The sequence below is a fragment of the Sphaeramia orbicularis genome, chromosome 12 (genome assembly GCF_902148855.1).
Source record: "Sphaeramia orbicularis chromosome 12, fSphaOr1.1, whole genome shotgun sequence".
Lineage (NCBI taxonomy): Eukaryota > Metazoa > Chordata > Actinopteri > Kurtiformes > Apogonidae > Sphaeramia > Sphaeramia orbicularis.
Genome location: NC_043968.1, coordinates 62880263 through 62894812, shown reverse-complemented (window position 1 = coordinate 62894812; position 14550 = coordinate 62880263). Strand labels below are relative to the sequence as shown.

The 14550-nt window shown below is 35.7% G+C and overlaps 1 protein-coding gene across 2 annotated transcripts in view; it reads left to right on the top strand.

Moving 5' to 3' along the window:
- Positions 1-14550, top strand: part of cntfr (ciliary neurotrophic factor receptor) — a 392344-nt gene that overhangs the window by 59699 nt on the left and 318095 nt on the right. For both annotated transcript variants that reach the window (XM_030150153.1, XM_030150151.1), the window contains exon 2: positions 10233-10273. The gene's annotated coding sequence lies outside the window, so the exon portion shown is untranslated. The remainder of the gene's footprint in view (positions 1-10232; positions 10274-14550) is intronic.

Below are 14550 nucleotides of genomic sequence, written 5' to 3'. Positions count from 1 at the left end.
TTTAACAATTAAGTGAGTGAACAAACTGTTAAGACTAAGTGTGAAAAACTGTCATTGAAGTTTTGCCACTTTTAGTTGGACGTCATCTCTTTTTCTGGTATTTTTCTGTTTTTTTGCACATCACTATTTACAATATTTTGATATTCAACTGATTCCAATTATTGAAAGATTAGGTACCGTTAGAAATAACAAAAAAGCAACAATTAGGCTAATAATTTAGGGTATATTTATATAAGAAGCTAAGCAGCATCACTTTTAAACTGTACAATAATCAGAATCAGAATACTTCATTAAATTATTGAAATAATAGATTTCTGATCCTTTCTATTTTGTCTCCTCATCCACACTTTTACAGATCATCCTTTACATTATTTTAATATTCAACTGATTCAGTTTATGGAAAGATTAAAGCTGCTGCTTAAATAGCAAAAAAAAACAACAACAACCAACAATTAAACTAATAATTTATTGTATATTTATTTAACAGTGGCAGTAACAGTAAGCAGTGTCGCCTTTAAACTGTATAGTAATCAGAGTCAGAATACTTCATTAAATTATGGAAATAATAGATTTCTGATCCTTTCTATCTCTTCTCCTCATCCACACTTTTACAGATCACCCTTTACATTATTTTAATATTCAACTGATTCAGTTTATGGAATGGTTAAAGCTGCTGCTGAAATAGCAAAAAAAAAAACAAAACAACAACAACAACCAACAATTAAACTAATAATTTAATGTATATTAAGAAACTAAGCAGTGTCGCCTTTAAACTGTATAGTAATCAGAATCAGAATACTTTATTAATCCAAAGGGGAAGTTATTGAAAAAACAGTAAAATTATAGTAGATTTCTAATCCTTTATATCTCATCTTCTCATCTAGACTTTTACGCATCACCCTTTACATTATTTTAATATTCAATTGATTCAATTTATCAAAAGATTAGATGCTACTGTTAGAAATAGCACAAAAAAATAGCAACAATAAAATGACAAAATGAACAAAACCAATACACTAATTTAGAATTTTCTGCACTTATAGGCTGTGATGAGTATGATTTATCAAACTACGGGCTTTCTCTTTGTGTGTAAACATATTCTATGAATAGCAAAAGGGCTAAATGTGTTTTCTGAGGGTTTACCCCACATGATTCCTGTGCTTAAATTCTCTGTCCCTGCTCTTTCAGGCTCCATCTTCTTAACCTGATCCCTTTGCTTGCTAATAATAGCTTTGGCTTTGACCGAACAGGCAGAGAAACAGGACAGAAGAGGAGAATTGGGAGCCTGTTGGCTGGATCCACATTGGATTTCTGTGCAGCTCAGTCTGCTCAGACTCTTTTTAGTAACACAGAGCGAACATTTAATCACTTATCTTTAGTTTTATTTTATACGATGCATTAATATATTAAATTTTCCTCACCTTTTGCTCTCTTAGAAGCTATAATTATCTGAATTTTGGAGGTCGAGATGTGTAATTGGAAACATACATGCCAAGATGCTTTAAGAGACCATATATAAGACCAATAAGTTGGATAGCATCAATGCGATCTTAATCATATTAAGTGAAAGTGAAGACTACACTTTGACCTCATTGCTGAAAGCTTGTTAGTGCTGAAGTGACAGACAAACAGTGAAGACAAACAGGGGGGAAAAAAGCAATCCCAGCTTTTGGCTGGTGGCTGCTGTGAATCCCTGCTTTTGCTGTAATCCTTTATCCCTGCTAAAAAATCACAATACAGTGAGGACAGCTGTTTGTAAAGTGCATTATCTATGGCTAGTAGACGTGGCAAACTGCCATGTCTCTGTCTATGTTGCTGTCATTGAACAAGCTCACTAACAAAAACAGCAGGGTTTGGAAATTTAAGAAGGAAAAAAAAGAAGCCTACCCTGAATTAGCATTTAGTTTTGGCATGTTTCGAGACCCGTGACTTCGAAACGGGGATCTTTTTTTCTCTTTGCATTGCAGATTACAGGCCTGTCAGGTTGTCTGGTGAAGCATTTGTTGATCTGATATCAAAAAGGTTGAAACACTTGCTCTGAGAGAAAACCCATTGCAGAACAACATAGAAAATGTCCTATTTTGCCAACATCTCAGTTCATGTTCTTGTTCTTTTTTCCCGCTAAAACAGTCATTATTTGTCGGTAGATTAAAAGCAAACTTTGACCAGAGATCAAAGTAAAATCAACTTGGATCAAAACTAAAATGACTTTGCTGGGATTTGATGTTTGTATTGGATTTTATTTATTTACTCATTTCAGCTTTTGAAATTTGAGTACAAATATACTGTAGTATTCAAGTACAAAATTATGTGAAAACACCTCAGAAAAACAGTGTGACCATCTAATATATAAAACTGTAAACACATATAGTATGTGACTCATGTCGGAGAAATTCAACTACAGGAGGAAAATGTTGATAGTTATTATTTAATTTTGTATCATCTCAATACTTTTTAATTATATTGTGATAATTGGAAACCAATGTCTTTGTCTATTATGGTATAGTGTTATTTCATATTGTGAAATGTATAATTTATCTTGTTTACACTGACAAAAAACCCACCAAATATTCAATATTATAATGATCTATTTAATTAAACTAATGCACATTTGATCATTTTAAAGGTTTGGAAATATTCTCAACTCACATCCAAAAAAAGTATCTGGTTTCTTCTTCCTCTTTCTTCTTCTTGAATGAAACAATGACATTTATAAAGATCAGTGTAAATATTGGCTGATACAAACTTTTTTTTTTAAATCAGGGTAACATTTTTAACCCCACAGGAGAACATAAGTTAATGTTAATTTAATAGAAACCCACGTTGCAGCTTTAGCTTCTTCATCTTCTGTAAAAATGTTGATATTTGATATTTTAAGCAGTGAATGCAGGCTTCCCCCACTGTACGGCTTTGACCCCACCAATTTTTGTTTTTTTAAAACTTTACTAATAAAAATAAACCATCACTATGTCCACAAGCTGCACAAAGTTTTGAAAAACAAGCAATAAATTGAACAAACACCATTTAAGGTGTTTTATCTCTCGACACTACTACATCTTAACACCTATTACTGTTTTATTTTGATAGAACATCGCTGTTATATTTGAAGCAACAGTTTTATTTCATATTAGTACATTCCTAATACCAAAAAAGTTGGGACTCTGTGTAAAATCTAAATCAAAACAGAATACAATGATTTATAAATTGGATGAATTTCTATATTTTTCCCCCCACAATACAACATAGCAAACAAATGTTTAAAGTGAGGAAAGTTTATTTTTGATGGCAGAAACATGTCTCCAGAATGTTTGGACAGGCCATGTTTACCACTGTTTAGCGTACTGTCTTCTTTTAACAACAGTCCATAAACATCTGTAACTGAGGAGACCCGTTGGGAGAGTCATTCTGACCTACTTTTGTCTGATTTAGGATCTTAGCTGTTCAACAGTTCAGGTCTTCTGTTGTATATTTTATATTTCAAAACGCTTTAAGTTGGCCAGTTCAGGACCCGTACTTTTCTACGACTACTTATACTTTTTAAAGGCCAGCACAGTTCTGTTTTGTTTCAACACTGGCCTTTTTTTGGTTGTGCAATAAGAACAGCTGGATCATGTAAAACAAATAGTGTTTTGTGGCTCTTTTGTTGAATCAATCTACACATACCTTACAAAGTCCTCTTGCCGTGCCGAGTAAAATGTTCTCAATCCAACCCTGATTTGATGTAACTATAACACAGCAGTTTCATCATCCATTTAAAAGGAATGTTTGCTATTTTAGCTGACTTATAATACTAATTTTCCATTTTACTAGTTCACTTCATTAATGCAATTATTTGATATTAAATATGTTAGTTTTCTTTCTAGTATTTCTTATTATATGCTCAAACTTCCCTTGAATAACAAATATCAGTGTCCCTGTATCGCACAACATGTTCTATCAAGAGTCAATAATGAGTTGAATTTGCAAGTTTGTCAGGTTCGGTGTTAAAGTCCTGTGGTCTTGATGATCAGATCAATCTCCCAATAGAAGTGGGTGGTACATTCACTGGAGGAGAACTCATCTAATTCAATGAAAGTTGCTGTCAGTGCTCAGTAGTAACTATATTGATATCTCTAACTATTTCCATGTTATAAACCAGGGGTGTCAAACTCATTTTCTTCCAGGGGCCACATTCAGTCAAATTTTATCTGAAGTGGGCCGGACCGGAAAATAGTAGCATAATAACCAATAAATAATGGCAACTCCAAATTGTTTTAGTGCAAAAAATAACATTCAACTATGCCAATATTTACATTTACAAACTATCCAAACAAAAAGGATGTGAATAACCTGAAAAAAAAAGAACTTTGTTAAAAAATGTAAGTACAGTTTTATCAATATTATGCCTCGACTTATCATTTATACATGTGCATTACATGTAAATTCTACAAAGGCACAAAACTTTTAGTAACAGGCAGAATATTGATAAAATTACTCTTAATTTTCTTTAGACATTTCAGGTTGTTCATATTTGTTCAGGTTATTCACATTTTATTGTTAAAGAATAGTTTCTCAATGTAAATATTTTCATAATTTAATGTTTTTTGCAGTAAATCAAAGAAAAAAAAAAGGTGTTATCATTATTTATAGGTTATTATGATATTATTTTTGAGTTCGATGCCGTAACTTGCACTTTGCAAATTCATCCTGCGGATTGGAACCTTTGGCGGGCTGGTTTTAGCCCCGGGCCACATGTTTGACACCTGTGTTGTAAACCATCAAAATATGGACCATAATAAGTAAAGACACGTTTGTAATTATTCAAAAATTTGTCAGAAATTCTAAAATCTAAATTTGTCAAAACTGTAAACGAACTTTGTAGACATTGTCCCAAGAAAGCTATAAAATTTGAAATGAATCCAACCAGTAGTTTTGGAGAAGAAGATTGTTGAAATGTAGGCATTGATGACGTTGAGTTTGACCCTTCAAGGTCACTCAAGGTCATGGACCCAAATGAAAGTCCGTATATGATTTCCAGTCAGTGTTCAATAGTACCTATACTGATGTCGCTAACAATTTTCATGTTATAAACCATGAAAATATGACACATTATAAGTAAAGGATTAACGTTCCAAAAAAAAAAAAATCATTAAAATTGCTAACATCTAAATTTTGTAGACATTGTTCCAAAGACACTACTGTACGTATAAAATTTGAAATGAATCCGACCTGTAGTTTATTTGGAGAAGATGCGCCCTAATAACAGCAGCTGGTGAGATAAAAAGAACAGATATTATGATTCATTGAACGTTTGTCTCCCTGTAAACTCATGCTGTGATTCTGTACTATCATGAATAAAAGTGAATAACATTAATAAGTATGGAGATTCTGTAGCTGAGACTTGTGTGTCGAGACTCATGCTGAGTATATAATTATCTCTGGGTCTTTTCTTACTGTTTGCATTTCTAGATCTGTTCTAATTCCTTTCTGTGTAGCTACAGAATGGATTCTTGTCTCATTCTCATCTGCTCTTACTTCCATACTTGCATAACAGTGCTTTCGTTCAACATCTAAATAATTTTAGCCTGGCCTGCTAATCTGGTCTCGCTCTCTATCTGACACTGCACAGCAGCGGAGGGCATTTGGGGATTTGTTTTTTGCCAATTTGCAAGTTTTTTTTTCTTTATTTGTTAATATTTGGGTGTTTTTAGCTGTGGTATGTCATCTGGAGAGTTCAGGAACTGCTGAATTGGAAAAGTGCAGCCGGTGTCAAGGTCTGGAAGAAGAGGAAAATGAAAGAAGGGAAGAAAAAAAAAAACAAAGCTTATGTGGAAGCTGTGTTTGAGAGCCAAATACAGAATAAAGACAAAAAGAGAAAGGAGGCTGAGACAGGGAAAGAGACACAGACAGAGAAGGAACAAACAAGAACAGGAGAAGTGAGAGCGATGGAAGGAAAGTGTGTACTTGTCTAGAAGGTGATGTTTCACATGATAGCGTGTTCTGCTGTGTTGTTGCACAGCAGCATCAGCAAATCTCTCCCACCCCCACCCCCACCACCCTCTCTCTCTCCTCCTTCGTCAGCCAGGCAGGCAGGGTTTCTAGAGATAAATAAATAGCCTTTCAGCCACTGATGCCACTAGAGAAACTGAGACAGGCTGCCTTGGGTCTGCATTAAAAAAAAACTGCAACAACATAGAAAATAAGCAAAATGTCCTCTAACCGTCATACTGAGGTGAAACTCATGAGACGACAAACCATGGTGTATGTTGTGATAACACTCGATTTACATACTAAGTGTGTTTGCTTTTCATCCACATAAAGTTCAGCTGTTTTTACTTTTTTAATGATCTCACGTGTGTGCGAGTTAATGTGCTGAGATGAGATGTTAACTCAGAATATTAACCTCATCGTAGCTTTACATTTCCAGAAAATGTGATTATTAATTATTTGTTTTTCCGGCGTTTACTGTTGGAAACTAGAGCAGTGGGTGATATGGTCAAACCACTGGATCTGGATGTATTTCTGTCAGTTCTATAGTCATGAATTCAAAATAACATTTGACAAAAACTACTTTTCTTATTATCACTGATGAAATTGTGGCAGATTAAGTATAATAATCATCGGCTTTTCCAACCAAATTGGCTTGGACAGACGTGATGACCACACAGCATTTCTACTTTGTTTTTGTTATTTTTGGCCATGTCATAGCATAATTTAATAAAGGTTTGTTCCAAGGCTGGAAGGTTTGACAGAACAATCGTATAATAATCTAAATTACAGTTTTCTCACATCTTACAAAATATTAGGTGAGATGTGGTTCGTGACGTAACATTTTCCTTTTGTGAGTTTATTTCTGTCAGAAATCTGTCACTCGCTCAATCTTACTACACCTAGTGGAGTGTTTTCTCCTTTACTTATACAGTAAAAAGATGAAACCGGGTCTCTGGTGCCAGAACAAGGCTTTTTTACCGTCAGTACTGACATTTTTTACTTTCAGTACTGACATGACTGTGGGTGGGTGAGTGGGGGGGTACAAGGCAGATTATACTGTGAGTGACTTCTGAAATGTGACTGCCTGGATGGTATACTGTACAGTGACTCAGTGCTAGTGATCATAAACATGTGAACCGCTGTCAGGTATCTTCTTGAGGTAATGATCGCATAAAGCTAATACATTTACAGTGATTTTACTTAACTCATGAAGACCCAGTGCTACCTCTGTGGCAGTTCCACAGTATTTTTATCTTAACCCATGAAAACCCGAACATCCACAGATCTAAACTGTCTAATACCTGTTGATGCACTAATCCTATTAATTCATGTAAATAATTGGTGTAAAATGCAGTTTTTCATCTTTTCATCAGATCGTCAGATATGACCCATTTGGACGTTTCAGACGTTTCACTTGGTTTGTGTGCAGTTAATGAGAGATTTTACTGAAAAAGACACTTTTTCTTCAGTTTTCTCTGTTTCCAATATAATAACCCTTGACTTTAATCGGAGCTTTTGTGGACATCTACATGATCAGTGAATTAAATATAGAAAATACAGGATTTACACTGGAAAAAAAAAAAACACAAAATGAATAAATGGCGATAAATCACTTAAGAAAAGTCAAATGTAGAGAAAAATAAACATTTTGGAAATGCCACAGAAGAAGCACTGGGTCTTTATGGGTTAATATTTAACTTTTCCTAAGTGATTTATCACCATTTATTATAATATTATCCCCTGTATTTTGTGTTTTTTCAGTGTAACCATGCATTTTCCTATATTTAATTCACTGATCATGTAGATGCTCATGAAAGCTCAGTGTAAAGTTGAGGATTATTATATCAAAAACAGAGAAAACTGAAGAAAAAGTGACTTTTCAGCAAATATATCAATACATGGATGTAACACCAAGTGTCTCCATCCGCTGTCATTGATCCAACACCATGAATTTTACTGGTAAATTAATGTTGTAGAAGATGACAGTGTTTCCACGTTCACTACAGAGCCTCTGAATGTCCAAATCGGTCATATCTGATGACCATGAAAAGATGACAAACTGCATTTTACACCAATTATTTAGATGTATTGATAGAATTTGTGGATCAACAGGTATTACACAGTTTAGATCTGTGGATGGTTCTGGTTAAAGGTGGATGTTTGGGTCTTTATGGGTTAAATTGCGCATTGACTGACGCTGGTGCAGTTGCCATCTAACAACCTTAATATGTGAATCTATGTATGTATTCAACTGCAGTCTGCTGAGTACTCCACTGGAGCACACATTTTGAGCCAATAACTCTCTACAAGTCACAAAAACTGACTTAACTGTAAATCCAAGTGCTGAAATGACTCTGTTACACTCAACATTTAATTTTCCTTATTGAATTAAATTCTCCTCCACCGAAGCTTAACGGTGGAATTTCAGCTCAAACCAAACCTCTTTTTTTCTCCTGTTTTACCCATTTGCTTCTGTTCTTTTCTCCGCTAATGGAGTTTTTTTTTTTTTTTTTTTTGAGGCTTTTATATTCTACACTAGACCACTTCATCAGGAGCGTGACGTGGCTGCGGTAACAGCCGTTTTACAGCACAGCAGATTTGGCTGATGTGCGTGGCACGCTAAGTTACCATGAAGTAGAGTTAGTGGGGTTTTGTGTGGATGTGTGAGTGTGAGTAGTAGACAGTGTGAGAAGCGTGTAATAGGCTCACCTGTCCCTGGCTACAGACTGATGGGCAGGTGGAGAGAATGGAAACCAGATGGGAGGAAGGAGGAGTGGAAAATGCACCGAGTAGATAAGACCCCACCACACCGCCTATGGGCTGCATGTATTAAACAGTAAAACTTCTCTGTAACCGCCTTCATTGTAGGGTGTTATTGCTCTCGATACAGACTTTTACGGTAAATGAACAGCAGCAGAAAAAAGAATAAAACATGTTAAAAACATGCTTTCAATATGTAGCCTTGAGAATTAGAAAGTCAAGAAGTTTCCTGAACTGATCTAATGTTCCCTCCATGACTTGTGTTTCTGCCAATAAAGCCTAATAATAAAAATTCTCAATGCAGCTCATTTAAAAGTAAAATATGCAGGGTTTTCCTTAGGTTTTCAAAGTATTTAGGTGCGGGTTTTTATACGGTTTTGGAAGATTTGTGCACACAGAGTGTTTGTGGGTCCGCCTACAGTCATGCTCTACATTTTTTCAACAGGAATTTGTATCATTTTACTTGATTTGGAGAATCTGAAGATGACAAGAACCAGCCAAAGTCTAAAACCTGCAGCCATTAGATCTGAGAAATGTTATGTAATTTTGATCTATATATTAATTTGTTGATTTTTACATTAAGCAGAGTGTAAAATGAGCCACCTAAACCTTTAAATTGTAGGGAAAACCATGCAATATGTGTCATCTATGCAGAAATGTGCAGGCTTTAAGTATTGGCAGAGTACAAATTGTTTTCCAAGGTTTTGCTGCTTCAGTTGTTTTTTTTTTTTCTCAACAATAAGCACTTTCAATAAAGCACATTTTAGTGTGATTTTGAAGAATCAGCCTGTTTTACTCAAAAATCTACAGATAATGAACACCCAAAAGGCAACCATAAAATATTGGAAAACATGGTGAAATGTAATAGGTTTTGCATGACTTTGGCTTAAAATGATATACCTAAGCCTTACAATGAAAGGAAAATCCCTACAATATATGCAATTTTTGCAGAAATGTACATTCTTGGCATGAAGTAATGCAGTGTTTGTTTTTTCTTCAGATTTTTTTCTACATGTTTCTGAGGTACACCAATGAACAATTATAAGCCTTTAATAGGTTCCAAAGACTTTTATTGACAAATAAATCACATTTATGCAAAGAGTCAGTTGGTTTACCTGCCAAAACGTTTGGCCATGACTACATTAATTACTTTTTACAGCCAATGTGTGAAGTGATCAAAATGAATACAATCTCCAAGCTTCTCTGCTTTTTAGATCCAGTGAAATCAGCCTGCAAACTGATTTTTATTGCCTTAGTATGTCTTTTTTTTACTGTGCTGTCAACAGTGTGCAAACCTAGCTACAGTAACTTAGATAAGGAATCTGAGCAGTCTGAGCATGTGCAAATATTGCACATTGTACCTTTAATTCTGGACATGAAAAATTGTCAACTGTGAACATAAGGAGATTTCTTTGCGTCACAACCATTACAGTATTTTTTTCTTTTTAAATGTACATAAAAGCACTCATCTGATATTGTTTTTTCTGTCTGGTTTTTCTCAGGGTGAAGAGGAGGATCGAGCCCACGTTTCATCTTTTTCAAGGTAAGTTAAGCTTTTGCGTGCGCTCTACTCACTGCTGTATATCCTGTTAATGGGATTCCTCTTCAAGTTGAGTTGCTTTTCAATATTTTTCCGGTTAATTTAGAGTTCATGTGGCTTTCTCTCTTTATTTGTGGTGAATAGTTTCACAAGCCAGAGATCTGTAAAACTCATTTCATTTTACATCTAGTGGTGCACTCTTTATTGTCTGTGAATCTTTATCATCATGCAAATTTATCAGATATTTCTTCTCCCTGCACCACTTCGAAGATGATTCTTCAACACTAAACAACCTCCATATGACTGAATCCACAATAGGAGCCACGTGCGTGCGTCTACGAGAAGAAAGCTGTGTTTTGTCGTGTATCGAATCTAAACTGCTTGAATAGTCGCTGTAATTAATCATAAATGTCCTAAACCTCACGTAGGAGATCCTCTGGTCTGCCTTTGTGGTGGTCTCCGGTTCCCTGTCAGTAGCACGTCTCCGGCTGCATCTGGTCTCCGTGGTGACATGCATGTGTCAGCGGGAGGTCATGTGATGTGCGTGGGTGGTGGCGGGCGTTGAAAGGACTCGGAGAAGGTGGATAGAGTTCCTCTGTCCAGAAATGCCAGCGAGATGCACATGTCGACAGTCGGACACAGAAACTTCAGAAATGCGGGCGTGTAGGCATTATACACGGTCAGACGCGCATACGGAGATACATGTCGACAGGAAACACGCAGACGGAGGGGACACACACGTAGACAGATATCCAGATTCCATGAAGGCCACTGCCATGCATTCATACTGACAGCCCCGGACTCTAAGGTTACATACAGGGAAGTCCATGCCTGCCGCAAAGCTTTGAACACTAATAGTATGTGTACACACTTTCATTCAGTGGCAGGAAGCTGCAGCTAAAGGTTTAGTGCCATTTATTTAATTTAACCAGAAAAGCCGGCATCTGATCTTGATAGAGAATGACAGATGATATTTGCATACAGAATTAGCAAATGTAAATTGTTGCTCACTCAGCAGCTGCGCCAGATAAATGAAGGGTTAAGGGCCTAGCTTAAGGGCAACTCGACTGTAGTTGATGAGGGAGGGGAGAGCGTAACTCATTCGTTTTCCCCAGCCTGGTTTTTCCCCATGGTGGTCTAGGGATTTGAACTGAGGACACAAGCTTACAGGAGCTTTAGGCTACCGCTGACAGCCAGGTGTAATGCAATGAAATTACTCAGTGAATCTGTTTTCGCAGTAACTGTAATTGAGTTCAAGTTCAAGAATTTATTCTCCCAAATGGGAGGTTTGGCTCGAAGCAAGGCATATGTCATGTTGCATAAGCACTGTAAACAAAGAGCTGAGATTCAGACACAAGACACATTAAATGAATTGGAAAGAGCAGAGTCTCAGGAGAGTGAGACTCGGGAGAGGAGCAGGTCTATCTGTACGAGCCCGTTTCAGGTGTGAAAGTTAAATATCAGACATAAATCATTTTAATGTCTGACTCCTCCAGTCATGGTAGTTTATTCAATTTTTTCCACATCTGTTATGAAGGCACTGACACAGTTTAGAACTTTTGCAGAAAACAAAATGAGGGCTGAAATACTTAGAAGAAGAAAGATAAAATAACCTCATTATTACATTAATTAAACTGTGAGTTTCTTTTAAAAGTTAAAGTTAGTTAAAGTTAACTTGCATTATAATTATCCCCACAGGGAAATTCGGTCTCTGTGTTTTACCCACCCTAATACACACATAGTACCTAGAATAAGCATTAGAACATGGCATACATTAAGAGCGGTGAGCTGGCGTTGAACCATCCAACTCCAGATCTTCATTGTTGCCGTGGTCAGGGGCACCAACAGGAGAATTTAACCCGCATGAATCTGGATTTTTATTTTATCTGGATCTGTCTTGTGTCGAAAGAGCAGGTAAACTCAACATAGAAAGGCTCCAGTCCATGAATAGGACCCTATGTCACCTTTTAGCTGTGAGGCTAAAGTGCTAACAACTGTGCCACAGCGCCATCCAATTTTGCCATTTCATTCTAGTTTATAGGCTCAAAATAGATCTAGATTGATGTCCTGTCCTCAATTGTTTTAGTTCAAGTAAGAGCATGAATTGGCAGGCCCATCTAGTGTGTATTTGTCAACCCTATTACATGTTTTTTTTTTTGCTTTTTTGTTTTTTTTAATCCAGTCCATCCTAAAGGTTGCAGCCACAGTAGGCTCAGTAATGTGATAGAGTGTGTTTTGATCCCTCGGGGTCATGTTGTCACCAGAATCACCTTTATATACGCACACAGTCTGTCTCCCCCTCTCATTATCTCCATCTTTCACACAAACACACACATACACACTGTTTTATTTTAGACCCGACTGACATTGATGTGTCCACTGTGTACCTTGAACCGGCGCCAGATTTATTGTGCAAATGCAGTTGGGTGTGGAAATTGACTTTGAAATTGACTTCTGTTTTTTTTTGTTTTTTTTTCCGCAATCGTGACATGTTTTTCCTCATTTGTCAGTCATCGCTTTCACAAATGAGTGTGTGTATGTGTGTTACCAAAGAGCCACTTCGGCCCTAATGGATTCACAAAAAACCCGAAAGCGCTTCCAAGTTCACTCATTATGTCAAAAAATCAGGAGGTGTTTTTATTCATTTTTAGAATATTTAATACATCTTTCATTTTGCCCACAGCAGCGCTTAATAGAGTTCATTAGTTATCATTGGACACAGGGAGGTTTTTTTTTGTCTTTTTTTTTTATTTCTTTTACTTAACCCACTTTGTCAGCTTATTAAAAGAAGACAAAACAGGCTTCAGTTTTACATAATTATTTCAGTTTATGACCCGTTGTTTTATATTTGCAAAACAATAATAGTGTTCCAACAACCAAATCTCTCAGAAACCACATTCGTCTATAAGTAAATTACAAATCCAGTCATGTTTTATGTAAATTTAATACAAATGGAATCATTGCCTTGTTGATCACTTTTGGTTAAATTATTAACAAATCCATTATGAGTTATTTTAAACCAATATTTGCAGATTTTCTTTGTATCTTTCTCTAATATGGTGTTTCCCAAAAGTTTTTTTTTGTTTTGTTGTTGAAGACCCACTTTCTAAAAATGACAAACCACTGAGACCCACTTCACAACAGGCAATATCTATATATAAAAATAAATAAATAAAGAAATTAATTAAAAAAAAAAAAAAACGACAAGCTTAACAAATATATGTACATGCAACTGACTGTTCCTGCAGCTTTGCCTTACATTATCATCTTCTAAAGATAAACCAACCATTTCAAAGAGACATAATGTATCTTTCACAAATTATAACTGTATTTTTATGTGCATGTTGCCAAAAATAAAAATATATGGCTTATTTGCACTTCAATAGTTAAACAAACATTTTAAGTCCAACTACCTATTCCCCAAAACTAATGTTACTTTGTGTTTTTCAGTGAAATTCAGGTATCTTCCTATATTTACTGGCCATATAGATGTGATGGCCATGTAGGTTATTATATCAAAAACAATATATTACTACTGCAGCTAAATGTAAAAACAGACGTCTACAACCACTGTCATTTGTCAAACTACATGGGTTTTATTGAATCAGTGTTGCAGATGATGACACTACGAAGCCCCTGTGAACGTCCAAATGAATCATATCTGATGCTGCCGAAAAGCTGAGAAATTGCAAAATTGCATTTTACCTGAATTGTCCAAATTAATTGATCAGATTAGTGGTTTTAAACTTATTAAACATTTTAGATCCGTAGATGCTTTTGGTCACCGGCAGCTGATTAACATTCTCGGATCTTAATTTTCAACATGGAATACTTTTGCTGCCATTAAACCTAATAAAACATGTATGTAGTTATAATTTAATTCAATTCAACTTTATTTATTTATTTATAGATTACATTTCATGCACAAGGTGGACTCATTGTGCTTCACAACAGGTATATAACATAAAAACATAAACGCATAATTTAAAAAAAATGTTGGGTATGAAAACAAGCAACAGTCAAACAGTAGAGGACAGGAATGGATTAATGTCATGGGCAGTTAATTTAGTTGTATATGAGTGGTTATATTCTTTTTTTTTTTTTTTTTTTTTTCTTTTCCTGACACTCTGGACTGAGCATAGACCACACCAGTATAGATAGCACCGGTTACTCCGTCTGACATGACATCGATGACATGAGAGTGATAAGGGATAATACAGTCCCAGTGTTGCCCTGACACTGCAGACAAGGCATCATTTCTTTCTCGCTCTCTCTCGCTC